The 12067-nt window shown below is 65.6% G+C and overlaps 1 protein-coding gene across 2 annotated transcripts in view; it reads left to right on the forward strand.

Annotated features, from left to right (window-relative positions):
* The first annotated feature begins 1652 nt into the window (after positions 1 to 1652).
* The window catches only part of ELFN1 (extracellular leucine rich repeat and fibronectin type III domain containing 1), a 60367-nt gene continuing 49952 nt past the window's right edge, over positions 1653 to 12067 (forward strand). The window contains exon 1 of one of the 2 annotated variants that reach the window (XM_045048074.1): positions 1653 to 1968. The gene's annotated coding sequence lies outside the window, so the exon portion shown is untranslated. Of the gene's footprint in view, positions 1969 to 2410; positions 2529 to 12067 lie in introns of those variants that run through there. The other variant, XM_023246428.2, reaches the window with a different exon arrangement.

Consider the following 12067-nt stretch of genomic DNA (forward strand, 5'->3'; position numbering starts at 1 on the left):
GCCCCCTCCCTTAACTCAGGGACCCCAACGCCTTCCAGCGCTCTCGCGTGCTGCGCTCAAGCAGTCTCACAGCTCTGTTGAGCGAGGTGTCGCATCCTTTTCCCTGCTCTGGGTCTGGGGGTGGGGCAGGGGGCGTGGATCGCAGCACTGGGTCCCCGACAGATGTCCTCGCGGCGGCGCCGGCGTCTCTCTGAAACAGATTTAATGACTTACACGCAGACCGCCTAGCGGCGCGGCCACGGGGGAGGGGCGACCCAGCCGAGACTGGAGGACAGGTCGCAGCCGGAAGGCGCAGCCTCTGCTCGGGCTGCTGGGGGGGGGGGGCGCGATAACAAGGACCCCGAAGCCGGCCCTTCGGCTCCGTCTCCAATCCCCTGCTCCCCCCAACTCTGCGCTTGGATCCCTGCGCCTGCCCACAGATCCTCGGATTGCGGGGACCTTCCCTTGAGGACTTCTACCCCGCCCCCCGCAGTTGACCTCTGAGCCCCTCGGCAGAGCCCCTACCCTGGGAGGCCAGATACCTGCCTCGGGGTTGGCCAGTGCAGGTACAGGGCGTGCTGCGGCCTCTGGCCTCGGCTTACATGCTGCAGAAATGGGCTCACATCCCTTGGAACAGGCCAGCCGTGAGAAGGTCGGGATCTAACTGTGGGCAGGCGCCTAGCACAGTCCCTGGCATGCTGGAGACGTGCATCCACCCCATTCTTCCAGGGCGGAGGTGGTCGTCGGCCAGCAAGGGTCTGGGGGAAGTCAGAAAGGGAGGGAGCCAGTCACCTCTGGCAGGGGGTTGCCTAGGAAAAGCCGCACGGGGATCTCGGTCACTACTGAGCATTTTCCGGGCAGAGCGAAGCCAGAGGCTGGAAGGTGGCTTTCTGGGAGTGACCAGAGTCGCCTCTGAGAGAGGACCGGTCTTGCCCCATTCCAAGCTGCAGCTGGAGGCCTTCTGAAGACGAGGGGAGACTTGTCACCATCCTCTCTGTCCCCTGTGCCCAGGCCTGGCGTATCTGAGGCTTGGAGTACCTACATGGTGATACACCTTGGCCTGCACTGGCTGGGACAGGGGTGTGGGTAGGGGGCTGCCCCAGAGAAAGGCCACGTACAGCTCAGATGCCCCAGATGGCCCAACAGCCTTCTTCCCTGTGCCTCACCCCTGACCCTGGAGCTGTCTGTGTCTGCGCCCGGTACTTGTAGATAACTGTGGGGGGCACACCCGCTCTCGCCCTGCACCGCACCCTCAAAGGAGCCCCAGCAGACAGGCAAGAGAGGGCCACAAAGCACGAAATTCCTAAATTTTCCTAAATTCCAGCCTGGCAGGGGGAGGGCAGCTCAGAACCCTCCCTGTGCTTCCTGGTCAGCCTTCTGTGCCCGGACGGGGCTGGGGGCTGGGGGCTGGGGGCTGGCCAGTCCATATAGGACTTGCTTGTGCTGTGGACGTTCATTCACATTCTCTCTCCGGTCCCCACACACTATAGGATTTATCTTGATTTGCTGCCTTTGAATTGAGTCAACTCTTTTGTATGCTCGGTGAATTGCCCAGCTGCTGGCGGGGAGCGGAGAGCGTGCCGGGGGTACTGAGGCCGGGAATCAGAGGCGGGCGGGGGACAGGAAGCGGGGAGGGGGCGCGGGCGCCTGCGGTGTGTGTGTGGGGGTGGGGGTGGGGACCAACCAGGCTGTGCGGGATGCGAGCAAGGCCCTGAGCTGGGAACCTGGCTGATCGAGGGGTTATGCCCAGGCCTGCCCGGCTGGAGCGAGGAGCCGGCAGGGGTCAGGAGGCTCCATCCTGGGGATCGAGAGTGCCCCTCGGCCCCTGCTCTGGATGGGCTGTGAGGCATGGCGCAAACGTCCGTGCTTCTCTTGACTCAGTTTCCCTGCCTGTGATCTGCGGGAAGAGGGTCTAACACAAGCAGGTTGTGAGGGTCAAACTAAACGGGAAGAGAGTGCGAGAACCCCGGAGTCATCCCAGAGGTGGGGGTGAGTAAGGGAAGGAAGGGGAGCCAGGGCTGGGGAGGAGAGGGGGCGGCCCTACCTGTCCCTTCCGCCCCCCCCCCCCCCGCGCCGTGTTCTGTGCCTCCAAGTCCGCCTCCTCGACGAGGGCCGGACCGACGGGCCCACCCGGGTCCTGAGAACACCTGGGCTTTGCTTCGTGTGGTGGGGGTCGCGGGTGGCTCGGGCAGGTACCGGCTTCCGCGCGCCCCCCTGACCCGAGCGCCGCCCCCCGCCCCCACCCGCACCTGGATGTGGGAGGAAGGGCAGGAGGGGACGGCGAGGAAAGCAGCCCTCCCGCCTCTCCGGTCCCCCGCCCCCCTCCCGGCGGCCGGGAGGGAGGGAGGGGAGCGGGGCGGGCGCGGGCTCGGAGCCGGACTCGCGTCGGGCGCGGGCGGGGCTGGGGGAGCGCGGGGCGGGGCCGCGCGCGGATCGATGGGCGAAGCTGGGGAGGAATCTCAATCCCCGGAGCGAAGTTAGAGCCTGGAGGACGGCGGCGGCGGCGGCGGCGGCGGCGGGCGCAGCCCGGGAACGCGGCCCGGCGGCAGGTAAGCGCGGCGCCCCGGAGCCCGAGGCCGAGCACGGCGCGCGCCCAGCCTGGGGGGCGCGGGACCCCGCCGGACCCCGCGCGCTGCCCCTGCGCCTTCGGCCCCGTGCGCCCTCGGGGCGCGGCGGGCAAAGTTGGAGGAACTTGGCGGCGCGGGCGCGCGGCGGGGCGGGGGTCCGGGTCGGGGTCCGGCCGCCGTCCCCGCTCGCTCTGCCCGTCGCACCCCTGCTCGCTTGCGTGGCCTCGCCCCTTCCCCAGCCCTCCCTCCCCTCGGCGGTCCCCTTCTCGGTCCGCGCCGGGTCCTGCGCCCCAGAGCCGCTGCTCGCAGCGGCCGACCCTCTGAGACCAACCCCCCCCCCCCCCCCCCGTCCGTGCCCGCGGCACCGTCCCTGCCCCGTCTGCCCTCCCGGGCCCGGCGTCGCGCGCCTCCGCGTTCTGCTCCGGGACGGTCCGGCCACACTCGGGGGAGGGGCCGGGGAGTTGAAGCCCTGGCGTGGGGGTGGGGGCCTTTGCTCTGAACTTGGTGGACCCCCGACCTTGGACCCGTTTTCATAGCCGTGTCTTTTGGGGGAGTGGTGCTGAGCCTCCTTGCCCCAATCCGCCTGCAAAGACAGGAGTCCCCTTGGAATCCTTTAACATACGCCTGTCGCCTGCTTGCAGCCCAGGGTGGGTTCTCCTGCAGGTCTCCTCGGACACGGACCGACCGCCTCTGGCGTCAGCTGTGCGATCTCGGGGCAGATAACCTCCGGGTCCTCAGTTTTAACATCTGTAAAATGGGGGCATGATGATAATATATACTTTACGGAGGAAACACCACGGTGAAGGCTTAGCCCTGGGGGGCCCCTGGAGGCCTTTCCTCCGGGCCTGGAAGACCAAGCCAGGTTTGCACGGCCCGGCAAAGCCTCAGGTGTGAGCGTCTTCTCTGGGCGCTTGCATCATGGAGCCCTTGCTTGGATACAGCTGTGTCTGCCTTATGCCTGCTTTATCGGGCTGGAGGCGGTGCAGAAAGTATTCCCAGGATCTTAGATCCTACGAGCCTCAGGAACAGGAGCTTTCGAAGTGTGCAGAGTGCAGGGACTTACGATCGGCAAACCTCTCCACTGCCTTTCACAGGGGCCGTCTCCAAAAAGACCCCTAGCCTCTGCCCAGCCCTGAGAGGAAAGGAGAAAATGGGGCCGCGTTGTTCCGAGCCTCAGAGACTCTGACCACCTGGCCGGCCCCCTGGCCTCCTCCCCAGCCCTGGGTCCGGGCAGCATTCAGCTTTTAGCTGAACAGCCCTGGGGGGACAGAATGATAAGCCCCACGCCAGGTTTGTGCCCCACTTTGTCGCAAGGGGACTACCCAGAGCTGGAAGCACAAACTCCAGACGGTGGGGTTTGGCAGGAGGAAATGCCCACCTTTCTTCTGCATTTAGGGGTCTGGAAACGGGCCAGGACCCCAGCCCGCACTTTAGTCCCTCATCTTCCTGGGCACGTGCAGGGGGAGGTCTGAACGCCTCCCGGTGGGCAGACGACCTCCAGGTCAGACAGGTTGGGAGCCATGCCCTCCCCGCATGGGAGGACCCTCTCCAGGGAAAGCTCCGCTCCCTCACCCCCCACGTACCTCCCCCTGAGACACAGGCGGCCGGGGTTCTCAGCAGAGCCCGGGGCCGGAGCTTAGACTGGCAGCCGTTCTTTTAGACTCTGGGATTGGAATCCTTGGACCCCGGGTGCCTCCTTGTCGGCATCACCTGTTTTGGGAGAGAAAAATTAGTGGGGCCGAGACTCTGTGGCTCAGATGGAGTAAAAAGGGAGCATCTGCCTGGGTCCCACATCTGCATGTCCCTAGCACACACACCACACCACACACACATGTACCGTTCTAGATTTCAGTGGGATTTTCTGAACACTCCGGAAGCCCTCTTCCTCAAATCCTCCTGGGTCAGAGCCCCCCCCCCCCCCCGCTCCGCCCCTAGCTGTCCCTTCCTCCTCAGGCGCCCAGTGCCCACGAGCAGACGACCCTGTTTTTCTGAAGATGCCGTAGCAGCAGGGAAAATTTGTGAGCGGAGGTGCTTGGACGTGGGGCGTTCGCATATCCCGGCAGGAAACAAACAGGCAGACCCTGGCGACGCCCCGCGGGTGGGTGGGTGGCTGGCGGGTGATACATGTGGAGGGAGGGCGAGGGAGGAAGAATGCCTGTGAGTGACAGACAGCACAAAGATCTCCAGGGCCAGGTGACGGGGCCATAAATTTCCGGGCGTGAACCTGGAGCGGATGGTGGCGTTGCCGCGGACATTGGATACATTTGTCATCTCCGCGGTCCCCGCCGCGCCCCCCCCACAGCGCCCTTCCCATCTTGTTGTCTGTCGTGGATTCCGATTGCTTCCAACAGGGGCTCCGGTGTCGACTGGCCTCGGTCCGTGGCCGATGGTGCCGCCCACGCGGGGGACCGGAGCCCTGATGTGGAAGGGACTGTGCTGTCCTCCCTCCCAGCACCTGCTGTGCATTTGGGGAGACTGAGGGCAGGCTTGTCTGAGGGTGCGCAGTGAGTGGGGGCAGAGAGGGGGCAAGGGGGTCCTGTACCTGTGCGTTGGTTCAAGTCCTACCAGGCAGGCACCACGTCTGCTGCTGGGGCACCTGTTCCCTGTGCACCCCCACCCCCATGCACCTTGCACCAGCCGGTGGCCCTGGAAGGGAGCAGGAAGCTATGGGCACTCGGCTCCTTTCCCTGGGCCTTCCTGTCCGTCACCCTCCACACTACCTGCCGGAGTCTGGCTGGCTTTGCCAAGCTCTCCTGGGGGAGAGGAGGGGTTAGAGGGACCATCCTGGGGACCCAGTGGCCATATGGGGGCAGGAACCAAGACCTCTGGCCATTCGAGCTGGAAGAATGCCTGAAGGTGTATTCAGCAAGCATATCGAGGACCTACTGCGCGCTCTGCCCGGAGCCTTGGGACAAGATCGCGATGAGGCTCTGGCATTGGTGGAGCTTGTGTCCAGGGGGTGGGGGCACAGACGAGAAACAGAGCCACAGCCAAAGGTCACGTGGGGTGGTGGAGCACAGCTGGAGCCTCCTGGGAGCTGGAAACAGGTGCTTGCCTTCTCCAGGCTGGCCTCAGGCTTGGAGGCAAAGCAAGAACGGAGGCCCGGGGCAGCAGGGGCCCAGGAGGGTTGACAGCCTTCTTAGGGTCAAAAACAGGCCAAACCTGGGCTCCCTGCTCTGGGGGATGAGGAGCAGTGGGGAGACTGAGTCACAGAGGCTGGCCCAGCATCTGAGCACTGGGACCAAGGCCACACTCAGGCCTTTCATTGGCGGCCCCCGCGACCCTGGGGCTGTTCCGTGGTGCTGTCTCTGACTCAGCCCTGTCCGGTCGCCTCCCTTCCTGCCTGACAATGAGTCTTAGTTTCTCAGGATTTATGGCCAATCCTGCCTTCAGGGTTTTCCTCCTCCAGGAGCTGGCCCCCAGCTCTTCCTTGGGGGGCTGTTCTGCCCCAGGTCGGGGGGCTCCCAGAGGAGGGGTCGGGCCAGTCCTTAAAGGGTGGGAAGTGTTTGGATGATCCAGAAGGAAGGGGCAGGCGTCTAGGCTCAGAGGCCTTTGGGGGGAGCGGTGGGCAGGGCTGGGAGATGGGCTTCGACAGGCAGCCGGGCATTAAGGGTAGGACCCCCCCCTTGTGGCCTGGGGACAGCCTCCCACAGACTCAGGGGTTGGCCTCTGCATCTGTAATGCCTCAGCATCCCCAGACCAGGTTGGGGTGTAGAGAGAGTCCGGTCTGGGCGCCCATGTGAAGGACGAAGAAGGTGGGGGGCATAGTCTGAGGACTGTTTGGCTGCCGGCCATCAGTAGGCGTCCATTGCAGTCCACAGGGCCTCTGGTTCAACCCCTCCATTTAACAGATGGGGAGACTGAGGCCCAGATAGTGTGGCAAGCCAGCATCAGAGCTGGCGGGAGCATCCAGGCACGGCCCTGCTCCTGTGCTCATGGCCTGCACCCCGCCTCCTGCTCCACCCTGGAGGGAGCGGAGCTTCCTTGCCTCACAGACAGGGCCCCCGAAGCCCTGCCCGCAGCCTGCGTGTGGGGGGGAGGGTGTGCGCACAGCAGCCTGACCCGTGAGCCATGCCCTGCCCCTGCCTGCCCCCCTTGAGGCCCCCCAAGAAGCTCACGTCTCTGCCATCTGCCCCTCCAGGGGCTGTGTGTGGAAGGGTGTTCACGAAGCCCTGGTGGCTGACAGCCGTCCACGGCATTGCAGACGGGCACGGGTGGCAGGTGGTCCCTGCCTGCCCAGGGGATGTGCACGGGGCCTGCTGGGTCCGGTGGGAGTCCTCCCGTGGGATGGGAGTCCTCCCGTGGGCGATGGTCCTCCCGTGGGGTGGGGGTCCTCGCAGGCGGGGGTCCTCCCGTGGGGTGGGGGTCCTCCCGTGGGATGGGAGTCCTTTTGCGGGTGGGGGTCCTCCTGTGTGTGGGGTTCCTCTCGCGGGGGGGTCCTCCCACGGGGTGGTGGTCCTCCCGTGGGGTGGCGGTCCTCCCACAGGGTGGCGGTCCAACCATGGGTGGCAGTCCTCCTGTGGGTGGGGGTCCTCCTGTGGGCGGCGGTCCTCTGTGGGGTGGGGGTCCTCTCGCGGGGGGGTCCTCCCATGGGGTGGTAGTCCTCCCGTGGGCGGTGATCCTCCCGTGGGGTGGGGGTCCTCTCTCAGGCGGGGGTCCTCCCGTGGGGTGGGGGTCCTCCTGCAGGCGAGAGTCCTCCCACGGGGTGGAGGGCCTCCCACGAGGTAGCAGTCCTCCCGTGGGGTGGGGGTCCTCCCGTGGGGTGGTAGTCCTCCCACGGGGTGGGGTCCTCCTGTGGGATGGGAGTCCTTTTGCGGGTGGGGGTCCTCCTGTGTGTGGAGGTCCTCTCGCGGGGAGGTCCTCCAATGGGGTGGTGGTCCTCCCGTGGGCGGTGATCCTCCCGTGGGGTGGGCGTCCTCCCGTGGGGTGGGGGTCCTCCCGTGGGGTGGCAGTCCTCCCACAGGGTGGCGGTCCAACCATGGGTGGCAGTCCTCCCGTGGGTGGGGGTCCTCCTGTGGGCGGTGGTCCTCCGTGGGGTGGGGGTCCTCCCACAGGCAGGGGTCCTCCCATGTGGTGGGGGTCCTCGGACGGGGTGGCGGTCCTCCCGTGGGCAGGGGTCCTCCCGTGGGCGGCAGTCCTCCCGTGGTGTGGTGGCCCTCCTGTGGGGTGGGGGGTCCTCTCGCGGGCGGGGGACCTCCCATGGGGTGAGGGTCCTCCCATGGGTGGTAGTCCTCCCGTGGGGTGGGGATCCTCCTGTGGGTGGGGGTCCTGGAGGATGAGCAGCATCCTGGAGGCCCTCTCATGTGTACTGGCAGATTCTGGGTTTATTTCTAGCAGGATCAAACTCAGGCGCCTCCTTGTCATCAGCTCCCTTTCATTTAATAACCGCAGAGACACAAGTGCAGGTGGCCGCGCGCTGCCCCCCACTCCAGCCTGAGGAGGGCCCCGCTGGCCCTGGCAGGCGGAGGACTGTTTCTAGGAAGGGGGCTTTCCAGGCCCCTGGGCACACAGTGCGCGCCTCGGAGAGGAGGCTGTGCTGCGTGGCCAGGGGACAGGGTTCAGGGAGCCCCGTGCCTGTCCTGTGCCGGCAACACAGAGCCCCGAGCAGCGGCTGAGGGTGTTGGCCCAGCGCCCTGGCAGCACCCATAAGCACAGACGCCCCGTTCCCCGCTCCTCCCTGAAGGCCACGTCCACCGGATCACCCTCCGCCACCGCCCCCGAAGCCCAAGGGGCCGGGGAGCCTCCAGAGGTGTCTCCAGAGCCCGTGCTTGGCCTCCACAGTTGGCACTGAGGGGTGTCCCCTACGTCGGAGAGCCCTGTGGAAGCTTCTGGAAGGGCCTGGCTGAGGGTCAGAGGGTGGCTGAACCTCAGTGCTTTCATCTGCCAGATGGGCCCAAAGCGCAGCCCCATCCTGGGGTGTTGGGGCTGGGAGCCGGGTCCGGGTGCCACAGGTCCCGGTCAGGAGGCCCCGACGGTGGGGCGGGTTTCTTCCCTTCACTGAGCCTGGTGTTTCTCTGTAACGGAAGTGGGGGCCGGGGTAGGTGGCCAGCTGCGGTCGAGTCCGAACGGACGCAGGTTCTGTAGACGACAAAGCCGTCGCCGGTCTGGTGGAGTCCCCAGGGCTGTCCGTTCTGTGGTCTGGGGCTCACTTAGCCCCTCAGCCCTGGCTTCCTCGGGAGGCCCTGTGCGCTCAGAGGCAGGGACGGGGGTGCTGGCGAAGGGGCCAGTGTGGCCGGCCACCGGGGGCAAGGGGTCAGCGGGAGAGGTGGCGGACAGGTGTGGGGGGGTGGCGGCGTGCTTAGGAAGAGCCAGATCTCACTCTCTGTGCTTCGGGGAGCTTTTTTGGGGGGGGGGGTTGAGCCGTGAGTGATGAGGTTGGCTGGTGTTTAAAGGATCCTTGTGTTTGGGGGTGAACGCAGGGTTTGGGGGGGGCATGAGTGGGAATGGGGCACCCGGCTGGGAGTCTCGGCTGACGTCGGGGAGGGAGGGGGCGGCCCGAATCAGGCTGACGGCGCTGGTGATGGACGGACAGGCTGCGTCTGTTCTGACGCTGCCCAAACGCCTGGAGCTTCCTTCCTATAGAGAAAACTGTTGTGCAAAGCGAACCCTGTCCTCCGCTTGTGTCCGTGATGAAACAAGGCAGGCGTTTGTGCAGAGAACAGGGTCGTGGGAAGCAAGTTCTGTTTCCTCCTTGACACCCGTTAGCGTCTCAGAAATGTCCGGAACCCCCCAGAAGGGACCGTGACGAAGCCCGGTGCGCATGGCACGCCGAGCCCTCGGGTGCTTGGGTGGAGGTGGGGCCCCGGGGAATCCGTGGCAGGTGGCGGGCAGGCTTCCCCTGGGAGACGCACCGCTCGGGTCTGAGCTTGGGAGTGAGCGGATGTGTGCACGTGTGTGCGTGTGCCACATACGTGTGCGCGTGCGCCCCCGCCCTCCCCCCTCGGAGGCGGGAGTGCGCACCGGCTGCGGCCCCGACGAAGGGCACCTTCCGACCTCGGAGGCCTCTGTCTGAGTGTTTCGTTCCTATGAAATGAACGTGTCGTCTGCTTTTTTCTTTTATTTTTTGCAAATTCGGTAGAGCAGACCGAGGCTGTAGAATGAAGGGTGCGTGAACGCTCCCAGGGCCTCCCGGAGGCCCCCCGTTTGGACTGCGTGAGCCCCACGGGCCCGGGGGGACGGCGGGCGAGGCGTGGGCCGGGGAGGCGTCTGCCGTCTGACAGACGCGGGCTTATTCTGGTGTCCTGGTTATGCTGTCCCCACAGAGCAAGAACATGCTAGGTCTGAAGGAATGTAATTCGCCAGAGACGGCTTTTTAGAAAAAACAGCTCACCAGAAACCCAGTGTTTCCACCGGCCTTAATCCACGCGAGTCGGGGCTGAACCGGGCAGCTGTGCCCAGGACAGGAAGACGGCCGCGCTGGCAGGCCCCAGGGCCTGCGTGTGCACACACACACACTGACGAACAGCCCCCTGCAGGACGCACCCGTGCAGCCTCCCACACGCACTCGTGCACCCATGGCGTCCATCGTACCTGTGCACGCACAGCACACGCTCTCCTGTTTGAGGCACACGTGCGAACACGCCAGCCGGCATTCTGCCCCGGCACTCTAAAGTGACACACACACGTCACGCCCGACCCCTGGATGAATCTCTGCACGCCCGCACGCGCTCTGATGTCCTCGAGAACACGTCCGGCCACACCCGGCCACGTCATCTGCCACGCACACTGGCGCAGTCGAACACGGCGCTTGTGCTTCGATGTGTCCTCGTGCGCCCCTGCGGGAGTGCTTTAGCAGGTGCACGCGCCCAGTCGTGTCCCGTGTGCTGACAGGCAGGGGGCTGGCGGAGGGCTCCTGCGGGCCGCCTGTGTGGGAGCCTCCTTTCTGGCTGGGGTGGGGGGCTCGCTCCATCGTGGGGTCACCTTCACGGTGCCAGCCGCTGCGCGGACCCGGGGGTCACACACCCGGCTGTGCCCTCACAGGGTCCTCGGGAAGCCGAGGGGAGGGGGGCTTCCCTTCTGGGCACACGGGGGTCCCTCGGGCAGACAGGTGGGCGGTGTGCAGACAGAGGGCCTGGTTGATCTGGAGGGGGGCACGCCATCCACGGAGGGCCCGAGGTCTCTCCTGTTTACCTCTGCAGAAGGTGGGGGGCTGGGAAGGGGATCCTGAACCTCAGTGGTCACACAGCCAGGAGGTGACAGGATCCAATTCAGCCCTTCCAGCTCCCACCCTCCTCTGGGGGGGGGGGGAGAATGTCTGGAAATTCTACATTCAGGGAGAAAGCGCTGTTTTGGGGGACAGGTGATGGGAGGCACGGGTGCTTCTTGGTAGGAAGGAAGCTGGGCCGAGCTTCATAATCAGAGCTTCGGGGCTGTTGCAGCTGTGCTCTTCCAGAAGGGGCAACAGGCTTGGAGGGCGGCCCCCGCCACTCGGGACCCTGGACTCCTGTCCCGCCCGCCTGCCCCGACCTCCGTCCCAGGGGGCCTGCTGGAACCGCAGGACCTCGCACTCCCCCGGGCTGGGATAATTCCCGCTCCCTGTGAGGAATCCTCGCAGAGCCCGTGAGGGAGGTGCCGCGTGCCCATTTCACAGATGAGCAGGCCGAGACACGGAGACGAGACGGTGTGGGCTCACCGCTTACAAGTGCCAGAGCCCGGATCTGCCTGTCACAGGTGCCCCTCCCACCCCAGGCAGCCCTCTGCCCATTTTCCAGATGGGTGAGCTGAGCCTTCCTGAGGAGGGAGAGCGTGTCACTGGCTGTCACCAACCTGGGCTGGCCCTCGATGCAGAGGCACCAGGGTCTGCCCTGGATGAGGGGCTGAGGGAGGAGCCTGCCTGGCTTGGGTGGAGGGTGAGGGGCTCGTGGGGCCCACGCCACTCCCTGTCTGCCACTGCCCAGGGTTCTTTGTCCTGCATGGTCGGCAGGAGTCAGGGAGGGAGGCAGCCGTGGAGTTTGATTGTGGGGCAGTACCCAAGGTCCTAAGGAAATGATCCCTAGGTCATGTGGGATGTGGAGTCCTAGGGGTGACGGTGACGAGGCCATGGCCTTGGGGGCTTGTAAGTTATTCTAAAGGCTGTTCTCAGAACAAGGTGGCAAAGAGGGCGCGAGCAGCGGAGGTGCGGTGGGTTGTGCAAAGCGCGCCTCCCCACCTCCCCTGTTCCACGACAGCTTGACCTGGAGGGCATTCACCTACTGTGACGCTGGAGGTGTGCACGCCCATTGCACGTCCACGTGCCCCCGGGGGGTGCTCTTGAGTGGTTGCCCTGCGTTTATGGAGTTGTGGACCCGGTGACAAGCCAGTGTCGAACGTGCGCGTCACCCCAGAGGACCCCGGTCCGCCTGTGCGCCTGCCCCCGGCACCGACCCACGGGCTCTTTCTAGAGATGCACCTTCTCTGGGTCTTTCCCACGTGGTTTCCTGTGCGTGGCTTCTTCCACTCAGCAGAACGCCTCCGAGCGTCTGCATCCCGTGGCCCGAGATGGTAGCTTGCTTACTTTTGTGGCTGGGTACGATTCCGTTCTT

The sequence above is a fragment of the Felis catus genome, chromosome E3 (genome assembly GCF_018350175.1).
Source record: "Felis catus isolate Fca126 chromosome E3, F.catus_Fca126_mat1.0, whole genome shotgun sequence".
NCBI classification, from domain to species: domain Eukaryota; kingdom Metazoa; phylum Chordata; class Mammalia; order Carnivora; family Felidae; genus Felis; species Felis catus.